This window comes from Papio anubis, chromosome 14 (assembly GCF_008728515.1).
Source record: "Papio anubis isolate 15944 chromosome 14, Panubis1.0, whole genome shotgun sequence".
In the NCBI taxonomy this organism is placed as follows: Eukaryota; Metazoa; Chordata; class Mammalia; order Primates; family Cercopithecidae; genus Papio; species Papio anubis.
The window spans coordinates 15,826,015-15,844,693 of NC_044989.1; the positions used below are offsets into that span (position 1 = coordinate 15,826,015).

The window sequence follows — 18,679 nt, forward strand, 5'->3', positions numbered from 1 at the left end:
CTCCTTTCCTCACAGGCAACTGCCCAACGCATCTGCTTGTAATCCCCGAAATCACATGGCATCTCCTAAAGCACGCTGCCCTGTGCAAGATGCATTCCCCACCCATACAAACCATTGCAGCAATTCAACTGTCCTGCTTCTACTCTTCCCATTCAGTGCATTGGGTGTTTTTAAACTACTGCAAGTACACTTATTAATTGTTTCAATGTTGCAAAAATTTTCACATCGTATCACTAAGTTTTCTTACTTCATTCTCTGGTGATGGCTACTGAGTTTAGTTAGTTCCCTCAATCCTTTGCAGATACTACAGCATCCTGAGTTTTGAGGTGCTGCACAAATTTCGGCTTCCTTGGTAATGCCTTCCCTGTTGGCAACATTTGTCCACCGGATGGGGACTCCGGTAAGCCTGGCCTGTTATTTCAACAGTATTGGGGTGAATGAATGAGCTCTTCGGAAAGCGACTCTGCTTCCTTTTGTCTGTCAACAGCTCCAGTAGAACGCTATTTAGTTCAAGGTTCTAAACAGTAGATCACGACAGCCCCTTAACTTCACGGCAACTGTTCTGCGGGGTTTTTCCTGGCAATGGGAACATTCTCTCATACTTTCAATGCGGGAAAGTACAATCGTTACTTTCCCATTATTATTTTTGGTGTAGTAACTGACCGTTGGTGGCTGGGATTCTTTTTCTATATTGCAAACTTGGGGACATGATAAAATAATTTGTTCACAATGTCTAGTTACGTGCCCATTTGTTTGATCAAATGCCAAATTCAGATGTCACTGTAAAGGTTTTTGTGATGAGAATAAATACTGAAGTCAGTAGATTCTTGAATAAACATACATATCCCCTCCAGGTTCAAGAGAGCACTGAGGTCCCTCAAGATGAAGAAGAAATCTCATGAAGATGAATCTGCTACGATTCACCTAGCTGTCTTTGGACTCAAGACTGCACCATCAATACTTCCCAGGGTCTGCAGCCTGTCCCAGTAAAACTAGATTTGCCAGTATCCAGAGTCATGAGTAATTTTGAACGCTAAACTTTTCATCTCTCTTTCTAGATAGCTATGTATAGGTTGTGCTCTCTGAGAACTTTGATTAATGCATCAAAGGTCAGGATGCCAAGTCTACCTATGGTAAAATCTTTCTCATGATATTTAAGACTCAGCAATTATGGAGACCCTCTGCCACAGCATCTAGGAGTCACCCCAGCCTGCCACCCCACACACTAGCCAGCTGATGTTCCCAAATCTGAGCTGAATCAGTGGGGCTTCAAAACCCGCTTTTGTTAATTCACATCATTTCCCTTTTCCGTCCGACTCAGAACGTGAAAACTCCAAATGCATCAGTGATCAAAATCCCCAAATTTCGCTTCTGGTCATTATGAACCACCATCAGACTACAAGCTTTAGCCATCCCAGGCTGATCACAGCAGCAAGCCACATAGTGCTTTACCGCAATGGTTTCTTTAGAGTATTGCAGCACTATACAATGGTTCCGGAGGGGAAAGTTTCAGTCTGCCATCTGATCCCTGTTATTTTTCCACTTATGTATCACTTACATTGGTCCTATGACACTCAGTAAACTGCTTCTTTACTCACAACAACTCCTTAAGCGAAGCGGCTGGGCGCACGAAAGCGTCACGACAAATGCGGGGAAACGGTTAAAACACCCGCCTCCTGATTGAACGGGGTACCGATAAAGCGGCGAAATGTAAAATGCCATTACTGGGCAATTGCATCAAAGCAGTGTGGCAGGTGTTCTGAGCCCCCACCCATCCTCAGAGGTGCCCTCGAGGGAGAAATAATCCCCTCATTTTGTTGATGAGGAAACTGAGGCTCAATGGGGTGAGGGGCTAGGATTTGAACTCCTTTCCATCTGGCCTCCATGCCAAGCCCTTCCCAGGGCTGATTTGTGTCTCCTCTCCCCAGCTCATGTGTTGCAGTCCTAACCCCCCCCCGGTGCCTCAGAATGTAACTGTATTTGGAGATAGGGTTTTAAAAGAGGTAATTAAGTTAAAGTGAGGTTATTAGAGTGGACCCTAATCCAATAGACTGATATCCTTATAAGAAGAAGAGATTAGGACGCAGACACGCACAGAGGAAAGAGCAGGTGAAGGGAGAAGACGGCCATCTATGGGTCAAGAAGAGAGGCCTCGAAAGAAACTGATTCTGAAGATACCTGGATCTTGGACTTCTTGCTGGTAGAACTGCAAGGAAGTAAATTTTTGCTATTTCAGTCATTCTGTCTGTGGGTCTTTGTGATGGCAGCCCTGGAAAGCCAACATGCTATCCTATTATGTCGCCTCCCAGCAATTCCAGGTCTTAGATAGTAAGGGGCACACTGCCCTGGTACTTCAAGGCCCGGACCTACCATCTCAGATTTAAGATGACACAGGGCTCCCCTGCGTTGGAAGCTCAGCACATCTGGGCCACGCACCACCTTCTGCCTTGCCTTGGGAATGAGCTTCTAGTACACACAGAATAGGTGAGTATGTGAGAAAGTCCCATAGAAAGCCTTCCCAGGTGGGTACAGGGACCAAGGGGACTGGAGGCAGTGAGAGGAGCTGCAATGTGGAGTCAGTGCTCTCTGGGGATCTTCAAGACTCTGCGATGCCTTCTACTCTTACAGCCCACAGCAAAGGGGAAAGGTGCTTGGTTTATTATATGCTTACAAGTCAGAAGGCCATGGGCTCAGAGGACTGCAGAGAATAGAGCCTAAAGACTCCATCTGGCACTCCTGTCTTCCAGGACCAGGGAGAAGCTGAACATGCTCTGTCTTGGCAAAGCCAGGACAGGCACCAGTATTCTGAGCCCTCACCATGTGTGGAATAGGTCATGCCTGCATCCACCAGAGGATGAGTAGAGGCTGGAAGCAGGTCAGCTGAGGAACCAGGATGGAAACGGGGCTGTACCATCTCCATGGCGGGGGTGGGGGGATGACCTGGATTCTGACTCCTTCCAGCTCCAAGTCAATTATTCATGTAGTAGACAGTCTTTGTGTTGGAAAGTCAGGCCTCAGCACATGCCCTTTGGAAGAAAGCATCTACTTCTTGGCATTTCAGGCCTTTTATCATTTCCCCCAATCTTTCCTGTCTTACTCTTTCCCCTTTCCCTGCATGTCCTCTGCTCCTGCCACACTGTCCTGCTTACCATCCCTCCATCACACCTTTTCATTTACTCATTCTTGAATTCATTGATTTATTTCTTAAAAAATTTTATTGAGCACCTAATATGTGCTGTGCTAGAGAAGCTGGGAACTCAGAATCAAGCAGGACTTGGTCCATGCCTTTGTGTAGGTTTTGGTCTAGAAAGGAGGGCAGACCTATGTGTTCATCTTGTTGAGCACACAATACCAGGGTGCTGTGTTTTATCAGGAAGTGCTGAGTGTTATGAAAGGCTTTAAATGGCTTCCCAGGCTAGGGGCAGGGCACCAGAGAACACTCCTAGAAGACATATGGTAGAGTTGGTCGGAGGATGAAGTAGAGAGAGAACGTTCCACAGAGAAGGTCAGCACACACAAAGGCCTAGGGTCAGAGGGCCCTTGGTGCAGTTGAAGAACTGAGTGGCCACCACTTGCAGTCTGAGTGATACCCTGGAGCTGTGGGAAGCCTGTGTGCTTGTTTTGTATTCGGCCGGTGTTGATACATCACTATTCATGGAGCTTTCTCTTTTCTCTTTACCTACGGTCCTTGCCATCATGGAGCTTTTAGTCTGGAGTAGGGGTTGGCAAACCTTTTTCGTAAAGGACCAGTTCATAATTCTCTTAAGCTTTGCAGGCCACATAGTCTCTGATGCAACTCCTCAACTCTCCCATTGTCCTGTAAAAACAGCCACAGGCAATATGTAAATGAATGAGTGTGGCTGTGTGCCAATAAAACTTTATTTACAGAACCTGGTGGTGGGTTGGATTTGGCTCCTGGGCTGTAACTTCTGATCTAGAAGAAAAGATAGACCTTGAACAAATCTTGATAACCTGGTGGCAGCTCTCAGCAATGATTTTTCTTCCACTTTCTGGACCACAGTGCAGAGGGCTGAGTTACTCTGTAGTTCATGAAACATTACCTCATTGATTCATGCCAGGCTCCTCTTCTCATTTATCTACTTAAATTCCCATCCCATCCCCCTCTTCTCATAGGCAACTGCTCCAACGCATCTGCTTTGTATCCTTGAAATTACATGCATCTCTCTAAAGCACGTTGCCTTGTGTGATGTATTCTCAATTTGTATAAACGATATTGTGGTATCAACTGTTCTGTTTCTTACTTTTTCCCCATTCAGCATTGTGTTTTTAAAATCTAAGCTGTGTGTACATTTAGTTAATTGTTTCCAAATGCTGCAAAAAATTTCACATCGTGCATCACTAAGTTTTCCTTACTCATTCCTCTGGTGATGGCCACTGAGTTTGCTGCTAGTTCCCCCCAACTCCTGCACATTACAAGCATCCTCCTGAGTTTCCTGTGTGGAGGCTGCACACCCCTGGCTTTCCCCCTTGGCATGCCCCCTTGTTGCAACATTTGTCCACTGGATGGGATCTGGTAAGCCTGGTGCTCAGTAGAGCCAACAGTATTGGGTGAATGAATGAGTTTTCTTGGAAAGGACTCTGCCAGCTTCCTTTTTGTCTGTCAAACAGTCTAGTAGAACACTTGGTTTGTCTTGGTTGCCCCCAAACACCAGACTGATGACAGCCCCCACCCTGGCGGCACTGTTCTGTGGGGTGTCTTTTCCCTGGCAATGGGAACATTCCCTGGCAATTTCCCAATAATGGGAAAGTACAATAAAGTACTTTCCCATTATTGCTTCTTATGTAGTAACTGACTGTTGGGTGGGCTGATTCTTTTTCATATTGCAAACTTGGGGAGCATGATAGCTAATTTTGTTCGTCAATGTGTCTAGGCTACGGTGCCCATTTGTTTGATCAAATGCCAGTCTAGATGTCACTGTAAAGGTTGTTTTTTTAGATGAGAATAACATTGAAGTCAGTAGATTCTGAATAAACATATTATCCTCCAGGTCTTAAGAGAAAAGACTGAGGTCCCTCGAAGATGAAGAAATCCTCATGAAGATGAATCCAAAGGCGGATTCAATTCTAGCTGTCTTTGGACTCAAGACTGCAACATCAACACTTCCCAGGGTCTGCAGCCTGTCCGCCTCTCTCGCAAAATTCAGATTTGCCAGTATCCAGAGTCATGAGCAATTCCTTAAAGTAAATCTTTTTCTGTTTCTTTCTGGATATGTATAGGTTGTGTTTCTCTGGAGAATCCTGATTAATGCACGAAAGGTCAGGATAAGTCTACTCCAAGGTAAAATCTTTCTCATGATATTTAAGACTTGAAAGGGGCTTCAGGAGACTCTCTGCGACAGCATCTAGGAGTGACTCCCAGCCTGCCACCCTACACAGACGTGGGAAGTGCCAGCTGATGTTCCTCAAATCTGAGTTGAATCAGTGGGCTTTAAACTCCATGAAGACCCACATCATTTCTTTCCTCTGTCTGACTTTAGAATGTGAAATCCCTCCAATGGATTTGGGGACCAGGCCTCACTTAAGCCTTGGTCATTATGAACCACTCGTCAGACTAAGCTTAGCCATCCTAGAAGGATCACAGCAGCAAGCCACATAGTGCTTTACTGCATGGCTCTCAGAGCACACAGCACCATACAATGGTTCCGAGGGGAAAGCCAGTCTGCCATCTGATCCCTGTTATTTTTCCAATTTATGCATCACCTATTACTGGGTCCCAGACACTCAGTAAACTGCTTCTAATTTTCACAACAACCTTGCAAAGCAGCCACCTTAGTTCCATTTTATAGATGAGGAGATGGAGGCCGGTGTTGTTAAGTCACTTGTTTGGAGCATTCAGAGGTGGGTAGTGAAGGCGGATGCAAGCCCAGGTTTGGGTTGTGAGGCCAAGACCTGTGATCATCCCATCGTGCCTCAACTTTTATTCATTCATCCATCCATCCATCCATCCACCTACCCACCCCCACCCACCCCGCCATCCATCCATCCATCCTCTCTTCAGTGCCAGGGTATGTTCTAGGAGTAAGAGGGTCTGGAATAAGACATTTCCTCTTTCCTCAAGAGGCTCACAGGCACACTGAACAATAGTGGGATGGTGAGACAGTCCTGACTTGGGGGTGCGGGCAAAATGAGCGTAGAAGTGAAGACACTGTTCTTTCCTGGGGTTGTTGGGGCAGGCTGGTAGTTTCAGCAGGAGACTGGCAGAGCTCCCAGCCCTGTATGTATACAGGGGGCCATTGGTGGCATTGGAGGAGGGGCTGCCCAGGTGGAGTGGGGACCCCAGAGGCAGCAAGGACATTCCCAGAAGAGGGAAGAGTATGTGGAGAGGCTGTTTGGAGAGCTGGTCACTGGGCTGGAGTGGGTGTGCAGAGCCTGTGCTCAGGGAGGAGGTGAATGTGCCTGGAAATGCAGGCAAAGGAAAGAGCTGAAAGGCTGTGCTGAGTGTCCTGGACTCAGTCATCATCCCGGGGATCACCTGGGGCTTTTGTTGTGGACTAAGACAAGGGTGAGGTGAGCGAGACACTCATTTTAGGTGTAAATTTTAAGGAGAAGCCGAAAAAAAAAAAAAAAAAAAACTCAGTTATCAAGATAAATGCTATAAAAATCAGTGCAAAAATGTCCATGATGAACAATGGAGCAAAGAAACTGAAATGAGGACAGGAGTTGACCCTGCACTTGGATGGCTCACCTTGCTCATCTCAACCTAAACCTGGCCCTGCTTTTGTTAAAGACCCGGATTCCTGGTCTCAGGCTTTGCAGAGGAGAGGCCCTGTTAGTTCCTAGTGCTCCAGGTGATCTTCACGGTGGTGTTTTTTCTTTCTAAACTGGTTCCTGGTTAACAACCACCTGTGGGAACTCAGTAAAAACAGAGATTCTTGAGTCACTCCCAGACCTTTTGCCTCTGAATCTGCCGTAAAGCAGCCCAGAAGGCTGGAGATTGAGCACGGGCCTAGGGAGCTTCACACTGTCTGGGCAAGAGGGCAAGCAGTGGGGAATGAAGAGGAGGCTTTTAGGCTAATGGGTCTTGCTTTGGCTGGCCCAGATACGGGCGCCATTCTGGCTGAGTTTTCCCACTTTTCAATTTCCAAATGGGAAAACGTCCTGGTTGTTAAAGACTGCACACTACACTCCTACAGCAGGTATTCTAAGAGACTGCTTACACAGAAAGCCCCAACTCCTGGCCCAACTCTCAAGGCCTTACACGTGTGGCCCTCCCTCTGTCTCCAACAGGCTGTCAGCCCAGGAGCCTCGTCACTGTCGCCATCAGGGCTTCTGGCTTGAAGCCTCTTCCCAGGCAGGTCCCCCTGCTAAAGCCCCTCGCCATCTCCCCTCTACCACTCTCAATGCTGCTCCATCCCTAAGGCTCAGCTGAGGCCCTTCCTCTCCAGGAAGCTCCTCCACCCCCCGGAATGCCACTGCCATGGCAACAGTTCTGTCTTCTGAAGTCTCCACCTCTCTCTGGCAAGAACAGTTCTGTCTCTGCTTTCACATGTTCTTGTGTCTTTGTCCTACCCTCGAAGCTTCCTCTCGTTCTTCTGCCTTCCAGGGGTGCTCCTCGGGAAGCAGCGGGGCACTCGCCAAGTTTCGTGGCTGCAGAGTCCAAAAACTTGGCTCTAAGTCTTGGCTCCACTTCTTCTGGTGACCTTGGACCCATCCTCTGCCCTTTGGTTTTTTTGGCACAAGATCTAACTACCTCAGTGAGGGCGTGAGAGCCGAAGGAGATGGTGTTACTTGCAGGGGGAAGTGCGTGATGCCATTTAGGTCATTACCATTCCTAAGTTAGAAACCCGCAAGCATTTGCCGAGGGCAGGGTGGGCATCTCAGGGCTCCATCTTCCGCTCCTCATGGACAGCAGTTCCGTGAGCACCAGCTCACTGGCTGGGGACTTGCGTCCCAAATCAGTACCTTGTCCTCTTCAGCAGGAGGTCAAGGGGGTGATTCTAGCCATCCATTCTTTCCACACATAGGGCAAACTTAGGCTGGAAATGTTTTGAAAGGGCTTGTTGATAGCTTACTTTATTCTACAATAAGAGATTTTACAAAGATTCAAAGGGAGGTAGAGAAAGTTCATTTTAAATTGTCTTTGATTCAGTTTTTAGGATTCCAGGAGCTTCCGGAAAGCAGGCTTTTATGGAAGGACACTTGGAAGGAGGTATGTGTTTTAAATTGCTCTGCAACATGAACATCTTTCAAAGAGACACAGTTCTCTCAAGTGACACACTAGGAGGAACAAATGCTGTCTGAGTCAGGTACTCTGTCCTAGGGGCATGGGAAGTGCTGGGAGGCCCAGGATGGAATGGGGGAGCTGGGACCCGGATCCGACCCTCTTGTGTGTTCCGGTACCGGATGCTGGTGTTGGCTGAACAGACCCCGCTCGTGGTTTCATCTCGGTAAAGACAGAGTAAGCGGGTGGGGGCTTGTTTCTTTGTGTAGCGAGCCTGCTGGTGAGTACGAATGGAAAACTCAATTATCAGTGAGGTTAGGGGCAGGGTGAGAGGTCAGGGCCGAATGCCCGCGCTTCCTCTGGGTGCTGAGAGAGTTGCTCCTGTCTGCACTGCTTGGGAGGAGGATGCATTGATCAGGGTCAAAGGTTGTGTGTCATCAAAGGCGGTCCAGGAATAAAGGGAGCCCTTCCCAGGGATTCTAGGATGGCCTGTGGAAACCCAAGGCAATTCATGCTCAGATGTACCTCGTACCCAACAAGTCAAGAATTCTTATTACAAAATTCACAAGAGAATGTTGCTTTATCTTAGGATAGCTTTCAAAGACTTCAGATTTGAAGGTGGAGAGTTTGGAAACACTCTCCGTCTATCCTCCTCAGCCAAGAATTCTCCCCCTCTGGGGCAGAGGCTACACATGTCTTCCTTTTTTGAGAGAAAAAAACAATTCATTAACAAGTTCTTTGTATAAGTCTGGACACCCCAAAGATAGGACCCTGGCTGCCCTTGTTTCACACTTATCTTTTCCCATGGGAATCATTTCTTCGTAGACAAGAAAAAACCACACACACAGTAACTTGAGAATTGGAAGTTAAATTTGAACAATAACATGGCTAAAGGATTGTGTGGAAAAACCATAAAGATGGGAAGAAAAAAAGAAAGGCAATCTACCAAAAGACAGACAGAGAGGTAAAAAGAAAGACAGAAATTTAGAGGGAAGGAAAGAAAGAAAGTTTATGTGTGAACCCAGACGAAAAAAAAAGTACCACACGGGCAGATGCAGCCAACTATTATCTGCTGATTTAAAATACGACAAACATTCCCAAGTGCAAGATTCTGAACTAGAGGGGAGAAAGGAGTTTTCCAGCTGTTATATATATATTTTTAATAATCATTTCTTGTTTTTTACAGCGAAGTGCAAAAAATGAACGAAGAGGCCCAATGATGCATCTGCTGAACTTTTCAGTTGTCAAATGCAAATTAAGCACAAAGAGGACAGAGTTGATGACATATCAGGAACATTTTTTATTTCCAGAGCAGGTCTGAGTCCCAGCGGAAGACTGAGGCCGACTGAGCCAGAGGTACCACTTCAACAGAGGTACCACTTCAACAGGTCACTGGTCTCTGCAGAGGAAGGAAAAGGTGTAAGAGTTCTCCCTGCATAGATGCTATTTGTGACTTGGATGTTTTCTTTCTAATACAAATGCATCAAAGTGTTCACAGGAATCTAGCTATATGCAAGAAGTCTGGATTTTCTGCCTGAGAGAACTGGCCAGTATCTCACCCATGGGCACCAGAACCCATTTCTAGATTACTAAGAAATGAGCACAAGAATACTGTGTATAAGGCACTGTGTTCCTAGACCTTTCCAAATTTTACTTAATGCAGATTAACTTCATCAACCCTCGTGAAAATGCCACCTCCTCTAGGAAGCCTTCCCCATTTGTCCTGTCTCAGAGACATTTGACTCCTTGGGCTTCTCTGCAGTTTTGTTGTGTGTAGGACTGCCTAGTGCCTAGCTTTCTTGTGGTGTTCCTTGCTTATGTCTTGTCTCCCCATTTGATTTGGAGGGTCCTGGGAAGGGACCACTGGGCTGGGCTATAGTAGGTCCCCTGTAAAGACCTGTTGAGTAATTAGAAGAGACAGTGGCCCCATCTGGGTGAATCCTGAATTTAATCAATTCCCTGGATCCCTGTTTATCTTGCAAGTAGGATAAGAATGTCATTGAAATCCTATGATGTAGTCATGGAAGGGCTAATCCAGTCAGTGTACTACTACTAGTCACTAAGCATACTGTTCAGCTCAGCAGTTTTTTGTTTTGTTTTGATAACAAGACTGTCTCGATGAAGGAAGCAGGGCATTGTTTAATATTCTAATGCAGGCTCCTAATTTCACGACATACTGGTAGTTACACTTGGAGTTGCAGTGAAATAAAACATCTAGGCCAGTGCCGTGGCTCACGTCTGTAATCCCAGCACTTTCGGAGGCTGAGGCAGGTGGATCACTTGAGGTCAGGAGTTCGAGACCAGCTTGGCCAACATGGTGAAATCCCACCTTTACTAAAAATACAAAGATTAGACTGGCATGGTGATGCTTGCCTATAATCCCAGGTACTCGGGAGGCTGAGGCAGGAGAATTGCTTGAACCTGGAAGGTGGAGGCTGCAGTGAGCCAAGATGGCACCACTGCACTCCAGCCTGGGTGACAGAGCAAGACTCTGTCTCAAAAAAATTAAAAAAAGAAAAAAGAAATAAAACATATAGCATCGCCCTCTTCATTTGACAGATGTGGACTTCATTTGACAGATGTGGACTTCATTTGACAGATGTGGACTTGTCCATGATTACACAGCAAGAAATAGAGCTGCAGTTGGTACCAGCGCCTTATAACACTGGATCTATAATAATAATAAAACACCACCAGTGTCAGTGCGTGTAAATTTCACACCGCTTATCACACTGCATCTACAAAGTAGTGCTGAGAATTAGGCATGGCAGGCATTAGTCTCTCCACAAGGAAACAAGCTCAGAGACTCTAAAGATCCGTCCAAATGCATAGAGTGGGGAAGTTATGGAAAGAGGATGGTAGGACATCCCAGCCCTGCCCATGTTCAGAGCTTGTTCCAACACATTAGTCTTCAGATGAGCTCGTATTTTAGTCTTACATGCTCCAGCAATGGCCTGAGAGGTGTAGGTACGTACTGAATGTCCAGGCCTTGTTAAAGGTAACTACAGGATGGGCCAGGTGTGATGGCTCACACCTGTAATCCCAGCACTTTGGGAGGCCAAAGCAGGTTGATCATGAGGTCAGGAGTTCGAGACCAGCCAGACCAACATGGTGAAACCCCATCTCTACTAAAAATACAAAAGTTAGCGAGGTGTGGTGGTGCGTGCCTGTAATCACAGCTACTCAGGAGGCTGAGGCAGGAGAATCACTTGAAGCTGGGAGATGGAGGTTGCAGTGAGCCAAGATGGCGCCATTGCACTCCAGCCTGGGCAACAGAGACTCCATCTCAAAAAATAAAATAAAATAAAAAATAAAAGATAACTGCAGGATGAATACACAAGTGCTATGTTTAGAAATTGAAATGCTCCAAGTTTTTAGCAGTTTCATCTGTAATAGAACTCAGTTTCTAAGAGGCTCCACACCTGTGTCTTCTGGTAACATACCTACTAGCTATCTCAAATCTGTTTTTGAACAAAGTATGGGAAAGATAATACATCAAAATGAGCCTTGATTTACACAGCAGCAGGCAAGTTCTCTGACAGAAAATACTTTGTAAATCACGAACCTCATGTAAATGCTAGGTATTACTTATATTTTGAAGCCTGGAACAATCAGATGTTTGACATTTTTCAATTAGAAGTATGGGGATGAGATACTTGTCCATTGAAAACATAACACAACCCATAAAATCTTAGTTTTTAAATTGTCTTTTCTTTTTCTTTCTTTTTCTTTTTTTTTTTTTTTTTGAGACAGAATTCTCACTCTGTCACCCGGGCTGGAGTGTAGTGGCACTGTCTCGGCTCACTGCAACCTCTGATTCTCAGGTTCAGGTAATTTTCCTGCCTCAGCCCCCTGAGTAGCTGGGATTACAGGTGCCCGCCACCATGGCTGGCTAATTTTTGTACTGTTAGTAGAGACAGGGTTTCACCATGTTGCCCAGGCTGGTCTCAAACTCTTGAACTCAAATGATCTGCCTGCCTCGGCCTCCCAGAGTGGTGGGATTACAGGCGTGAGCCACCGCATCTGGCCTAAGTTTCATTTTTAACAACACAAATTAGTTCAATCAAATATCTTAAATCTTAAAATGAAATCTTTTTTAACAGAAAATCAAATACCACATGTTCTCACTTACAAGTGGGAGCTAAACATTGGACACTCATGAACATAAAGATGGGAACAGTAGACACTGGGGACTGTTACGGCGGTGAGGAAAGGGGTGGAGGGGGCAAGGGCTGGAAAAGTGTTGGAGACTATGCTTAGTACCTGGGTGACAGGATCAATTGTATGCCAAACCCCAGAATCACACAATATTCCCAGGTAAGAAACCTGCACATATACCCTAAGAATCTATAATAAAAGCAGAAATTAGTAAAAATAAAATAAAATAAATGTAAAAAGATAAAAAATACTTTAAGCAAACCAAGCCACACACAAGAACCAAGAGGATCCTTACAAAGATTGCTTCTTCCTCTGGAGCAGACACCCACCAAGCCAACAGCCACAAGTAAGTTTCCTTGCAATTTTTAAAGCCAAGGATTTGCCACACTTTCGTAGACCTCACATAAGCTCTTCATTGCACATGGGAAACCTATGAACACTTTATTTCTGCTCACAACTTCCTGTCTGGATGTTGGCATTCAGGGGGCCTGGGAAGGGGTTTGTGGCTGCAGGGCCCCCCCTGCTCTGTGGCTGCCACATAAGGCCTTGTTTGTTACAATGAAGTGAATCAAGCTGGATCTGATAGGCCTAAGTTCTCTTTTCTTTTTTTCTCCAGGAGAAGTGAGATTCCTCAAACGTGGGGTCTAGATTTGCTGGAAGGATGCTCAGCTAAACGTAGTCCGCAGAGAGGGATGGGGGAAGATCTTTGTTTCCTAGACCTGCGACTTTTCTAATTTAAGTGGCCAATATATGATCTTTTTAAGGAAGGAGGTCTTAACACCAGCTTGGACTGCAGCGGAAAACTGGGAATTCCTTGGCAGAAAATCTCTACTCGGTTTATTTTATTTATTTATTTATTTATTTTGAGACGGAGTCTCACCCTGTCTCCCAGGCTGGAGTGCAGTGGCGCAATCTCGGCTCAAGGCAAGCTCCGCCTCCCGGATTCACGCCATTCTCCTGCCTCAGCCTCCCAAGTAGCTGGGACTACAGGCGCCTGCAATGGCGCCCAGCTAATTTTTTTGTATTTTTTTTTAGTAGAGACAAATTTTCACAGCATTAGCCAGGATGGTCTCGATCTCCTGACCTCGTGATCCACCTGCCTCGGCCTCCCAAAGTGCGGGATTACAGGCGTGAGTCATCGTGCCCGGCCTATTCGATTTATTTTTATTTTTAGTTTTAGTTTTTATTTAGAGACAAGGTCCCAGCCTGACCAACATGGCGAAACCCTGTCTCTACTAAAAATACAAAAATTAGCTGGGTGTGGTGGCACACGCCTGTAATCCCAGCTACTCAGGTGGCTGAAGCAGGAGAATTGCTTGAACCCGGGAGGCAGAGGTTGCACTGAGCCGAGATCTTGAGGCTACAAGACAGAGTGAGACTCTGTCTCAAAAAAACAAAAGACAAGGTCTTGCCCTGTCACCCAGGCTGGAGTGCTGTGGTGCAATCTCGGCTCACTGCAGCCTCCACCTTGCAGGATCAGGTGATCCTCTTACCTCAGCCTCCAGAGTAGGCATGCACTACCACGTCTGGCTTTTTTTTTTTTTGTGTTTTTAGTAGAGACAGAGTTTCTCCATGTTGGTCAGGCTGGTCTCGAACTACCGACCTCAGGTAATCTGCCCCCCTTGGCCTCCCGAAGTGCTGGAATTACAGGCATGTGTCACCATGCCCGGCGTTTGATTTTAATTTTAACAGTACTTTGCAAACTCAACTCACACGTTTTCAGAAAGATTTCAAGGTCTGCTGCCTCTGGGATGAAATGGAAACTCCTAGGCTGGGCCTGAGTGAAAGCAGCATAGCATGGCCATAGGCAGAAGAGCCAGGCTGTGGAGGTGGCTGGAATTTGGTCCCAACCTTGACCGGGTACATCTAACAGTGAGCCAGGAAGGCTGCCCCACTTCCTGGAGGTTCAAGGTTTTGATATCTGAGATGGGGCCAATGCTAACATCTAAACTCTTAAAGTTATTGTGAAGATTAAAAGAGATAATGAATAAAATGTCTCTTACCCCCAAACACTGATGACCTCGTCCCTCACCCCCTTTTCCTCTTTTTAATTATCTTTCCTACGTTTTTCTCGCTTCTTAATTCATTGAGGTCATACTCAGAGGAAGGCCCTAGACACGAGGGGATCGTGTTGAATTCCATGAGGTTCCAGTCCTCAAGGAGAACATCTCCTGGGGCAAACACACAAGTGAATGGAAGGATGGGGTACACAGGCTGCCCACGGGCTCGGAGGAGGACCAACTAACCTGGCAGTTCCCACTGTCCTTCTGGGTCTAGGTGACTCCTTTCCTAGCTTTGTGTCTACAGTTTTATTCATACCTATTGTCTGTCTTGCAAGAAATATCCTTCAGGCATCTGGGGGGAAATGGGTGTGTACACAAAGAGAGGGAGAGAGAGCCAGAGCAAGTGCGAGAGAGAGCGATAGTGAGAGAGAGAGAGAGAGAGAGAGAGAGAGAGACTAATCCTCTGTTCCCTGACCACCCAGGGCTCCAAGGAGAAATTGAATAGGACATGGCAGTCACTGTCCTTCCACTACTGGAAACACATGAAAGTTGTCCAGAGAGCAGGTCAACAGTCATTCGTGGGTGACAACATAGGACTCTGGTGCAGGGAAGAAAGGCAGGTAGCAGAGTTCTTATGATGTGTGGGTCACAGAAAGGAGGCTCCAACAGGCTAGGGCTGGTGAACTCTCAACCCCTCCTTTGGGTCTCTGGAGGGCCCCAGAAGTGGCTGCCTAGGTATTGAGCAGACAGGGTCCTCAGCCAGTCCTGGCCCCACCAAGGTGAGCCACGGGGGCTGTGACCAGGATTCGGGGGCCTTCTCTCCACCCAGCCTTTCGGGCCTTCAAGGGCTGAAGCAGCAGTGGGGCAGGCCACGCCCAGTGGATACGGCTTATCAAGTGTCTGGCCCCCATCTCTCTCCTGAGCACAAAAGCCTCTTGTGTGGCTGAGTGCAGAGAGCGGACACAGACCATCCTCTCTTCTCTTTGTCATTAACGTAATCTATTTGATCTTGAGGGTGGTTTTGTTTCAGTCTTCCAAGGGGCAAGGGGGACAGAGGGTGGCATTTCTTCTGACTTTGAAGAGTAGAATGAAAGGGTTAAGCAGGAAAATTAAGCCCCGGAAAAAGATGCATCTGAGATCCTCTTTACCTTGTCAGAAAAGAGCTTATGCTCAGACCTACAGGAAATTCACCTATTCTTTGGAAAGAAAGTGATTTTGTTATTATTGCCGCTACTAATATGATTATACTTGTCTAAATTTCTTTATGTACCTCTTACCTCTTTTTCAAAAGGATTTTAACATACCAGTAAAACAAGTTTACAATGATTAAATAAAGGAATGATGGTCAAGAGAAAATAAGGATAGAAGAACTAAGATAACAGGTAAAAAGTTAGAAGTTAACATTTCCCCTCTGAAGGCCTGGGGAATGACTAGATGTAGACGAGGACTCAGTTCTGAGCTTCCTAGCAGCCACATTAATGAGGGAAACACTCACATGGTTCACAGCATCAGCAAGAAACAAGCTGTGTCAGTAAAAGACAGCACTGTGTGATGTATCAAAAATATGTATTATCAATAAAATCCCTCTATAGATTTAAATATTAGAAGATATGGCCCTTTGGGAACTCCCAGCTACCTCTAGAACAGCATTTTCTGTTTTTTTTTTTTTCTTTTTCTTTTTCTTTTTCTTTTTTGAGACAGAGTCTTGCTCTGTCTCTGTTGCCCAGGCTGGAGTGCAGTGGTGCGATCTCGGCTAATTGCAACCTCCACCTGCTGGGTTCAAATGATTCTCCTGAGTAGCTGGGATTACAGGTGCCTGCCTCCATGCCTGGCCAATTTTTTTGTATTTTTAATAGAGACGAGGTTTCACCATGGTGGCCTGGCTGGTCTTGAACTCCTGACCTCAAGCAATTGCCCACCTTGGCCTCCCAAAGTTCAGAGATTACAGGTGTGAGCCACCATGATAGGCCTAGAACAACATTTTCTTTTTTTTTCTTTTATTTCTTTTTTTTTTTTCGAGACAGAGTTTCGCTCTTGTTGCCCAGGCTGGAGTGCAATGGCACGATCTCGGCTCACCACGACCTCCACCTCCCGAGTTCAAGCGATTCTCCTGCCTCAGCCTCCCGAGTAGCTGGAATTACAGGCATGCACCACCATGCCTGGCTAATTTTTCTTATTTTTAGTAGAGATGGGGTTTCTCCATGTTAGTCAGGCTGATCTCAAATTCCTGAGCTCAGGTGATCTGCCCCCCTCAGCCTCCCAAAGTGCTGAGATTAAAGACGCCAGCCACCGTGCCCGACCAAACATTTTCTAAATTGTGTTTTCTGAAACACTGATTCTGTGAGACACTAAGAGGTATTTCTCAAAAGCAGACATTGTTGCCAGATACGCATGGCGAGTCTGACACTGTAGTCCCCTCTCCAAGATTTGTAATGTAGTCTACTGAGGACTCTGAGAAGTCTGCAGGAAAAAAAAGACCTGTTTAATTTTGTTCAAACAGTCATTTTCCAAACTCTTTTGATCACAGAGCCAGAATTTGGAGAAATCTCTAAATTCATGTGGCAAAACTGGTTTTCCCAGGACGTTATCTGGGAAATGCGGCACGTCCTTTCTGGTTCCAATTTCCACACACACATACCAAACAGGTTCTATCTTTTTGGGAGAGTTATGGTGCACCTAAGACTCCCTTGCCCTTTCCCATGCTCTGCCTCCCTCAGGGACTGGACTCCACTCAGCCAGAATGCTAGAAGCCAGCTGGGCTCTGATCTGAGGCGCCTGCACCCTGGAGAGACAGAGAAGACCTCAGGGCCTTTGCACAGCCTTCCAAACTGAGCACCCGCAAGATGAATGGATCTTTCATTTCTAATATTTATCCCCTCTCATTGCATAATACCTATGCCAGCAAACCACCATTTCTATTTTACCAAAGACTTCCCAGTGCACCCAAGGGCTCTGGGGTGGGGGTGGGTAGTCCCACCGCACGGGTACCAGGCAATTGCATTACAGCATGATAAATACAGATATCTCTGGGCTCTTGGGAGAAACAGAGCCCTGTGTTTCCAGGTAGGTAGGCTTCCTAGAGGAGTTGACACTTTAACAGAGATTTAAAGGATTGGCACAAGCTATATGGAAGAGGAGGTGTGGGGTTGCATTTGAGGCCTGGATGGAACAAATGGTCAGAATTGGCTCTGGGTAGAACAAATGGTGGGGCAGAGGGTGAGACTGGGGAGCAGGAGGAAGCCAGCCCCGCAGGAGGCGGTGTGAGCTTCCTGTCCAGGGTCCTGAGGAAAGGCATCGAGGGACCCCCGGGAGCCATGGCAGGGCTGTCCTGTTAGAGCCTGTTGGCGATGATGGACTGTGGTGTGGAAGGATGCATGCCGGCCGCCGGCTGAGGCTGTGATCCACAGTGACAAGCACCCACCCAGGGCAGCAGCTTTGGGGCTCACGGCAGAGTCCCGGCCCTCGGCTCCAGTGGGATAATAGGGCAACATGACAAGCTCTTCGTGCTCCCTGGAGGCGTGGTGCTCCCCCTTGCTGGATGTCAGAACAAATTAAGGGCACTTGTCTCACAAGCCCCACCTGGCCGGCAGCGTTGTGGGGCCGGCTGGCAGGGGAAATGTGTCACCAGCAGCATCTTGGACCTTGGCCATTGGCCTCAGAGCAAGAAAAGCTCTCTCTGCCCTGCCTGTTTAGTGAACAATGTACAGGAGTACAAGAGACTCTATGGCAACCAAAGACCTGTGTCAGGGTCATGGTTCGAGGTTTTCTGTGCTCACTAATGTGGAAAACAGAAGCCTCACGCTACATCAGCATCGCGGCTGGTTTACATAAGCAGTCGGAGGCCGCACAGAGCCAGAGCCGGAGCTGGGGCCGGGCAGCTCCACATCTTGCATTTGCATGTTGCTAAGTGTGCATGTGTGCATGATCTCATTTGACTTCACAATACCCTGTGACTCTGGGATTCCTTGTTATCCCCATTTTACAGACAAGGAAACCCTCTAGGTTCCAGGGAGGGGCAGGGACTTACCCAAAGTCTGATTCCAAGTTCAGTGCTCTCTCGAATTGACTAGATGTGGAGGTGTCTCAGAGCTTGGTGTAGCGTGAGCTGGTGGGCAGAGTCCCCTTTCCCACCAGTGTCTCCCTGAGTCCTGATGCCAGGAGGGCATGGCCCCCTAAGGCAGGGCACCTTGAATGCATCCTGGGCTGATTCTGGGGTCTGAGGACCAAATGGCTGGGAATGAAACAGGGACAATGAGTTGGATGTCTTCATCCAGTGCTTGGAAGCTGTCCTGGAGTTACTACTGACAGTGCTGAAGAGTGGAGAGCCTCTGGGTTC

The 18,679-nt window shown here is 46.9% G+C and overlaps 1 long non-coding RNA gene across 3 annotated transcripts; it reads left to right on the forward strand.

The window, feature by feature from the left end:
- The first annotated feature begins 6,602 nt into the window (after positions 1-6,602).
- On the forward strand, positions 6,603-10,881 carry LOC103876745. 3 transcript variants are annotated; one of them, XR_002516539.2, is made up of 4 exons: positions 6,603-7,779; positions 8,111-8,170; positions 9,008-9,146; positions 9,369-9,628. It is a non-coding gene; the product is annotated as an uncharacterized LOC103876745 (long non-coding RNA). The 3 variants fall into 3 exon arrangements; XR_636110.4 differs by lacking the exon at positions 9,008-9,146 and adding an exon at positions 10,742-10,881 and having other exon boundaries at positions 7,321-7,779; positions 9,369-9,601; XR_636109.4 differs by lacking the exon at positions 9,008-9,146 and having other exon boundaries at positions 7,322-7,779.
- The last annotated feature ends 7,798 nt before the right edge of the window (positions 10,882-18,679 follow it).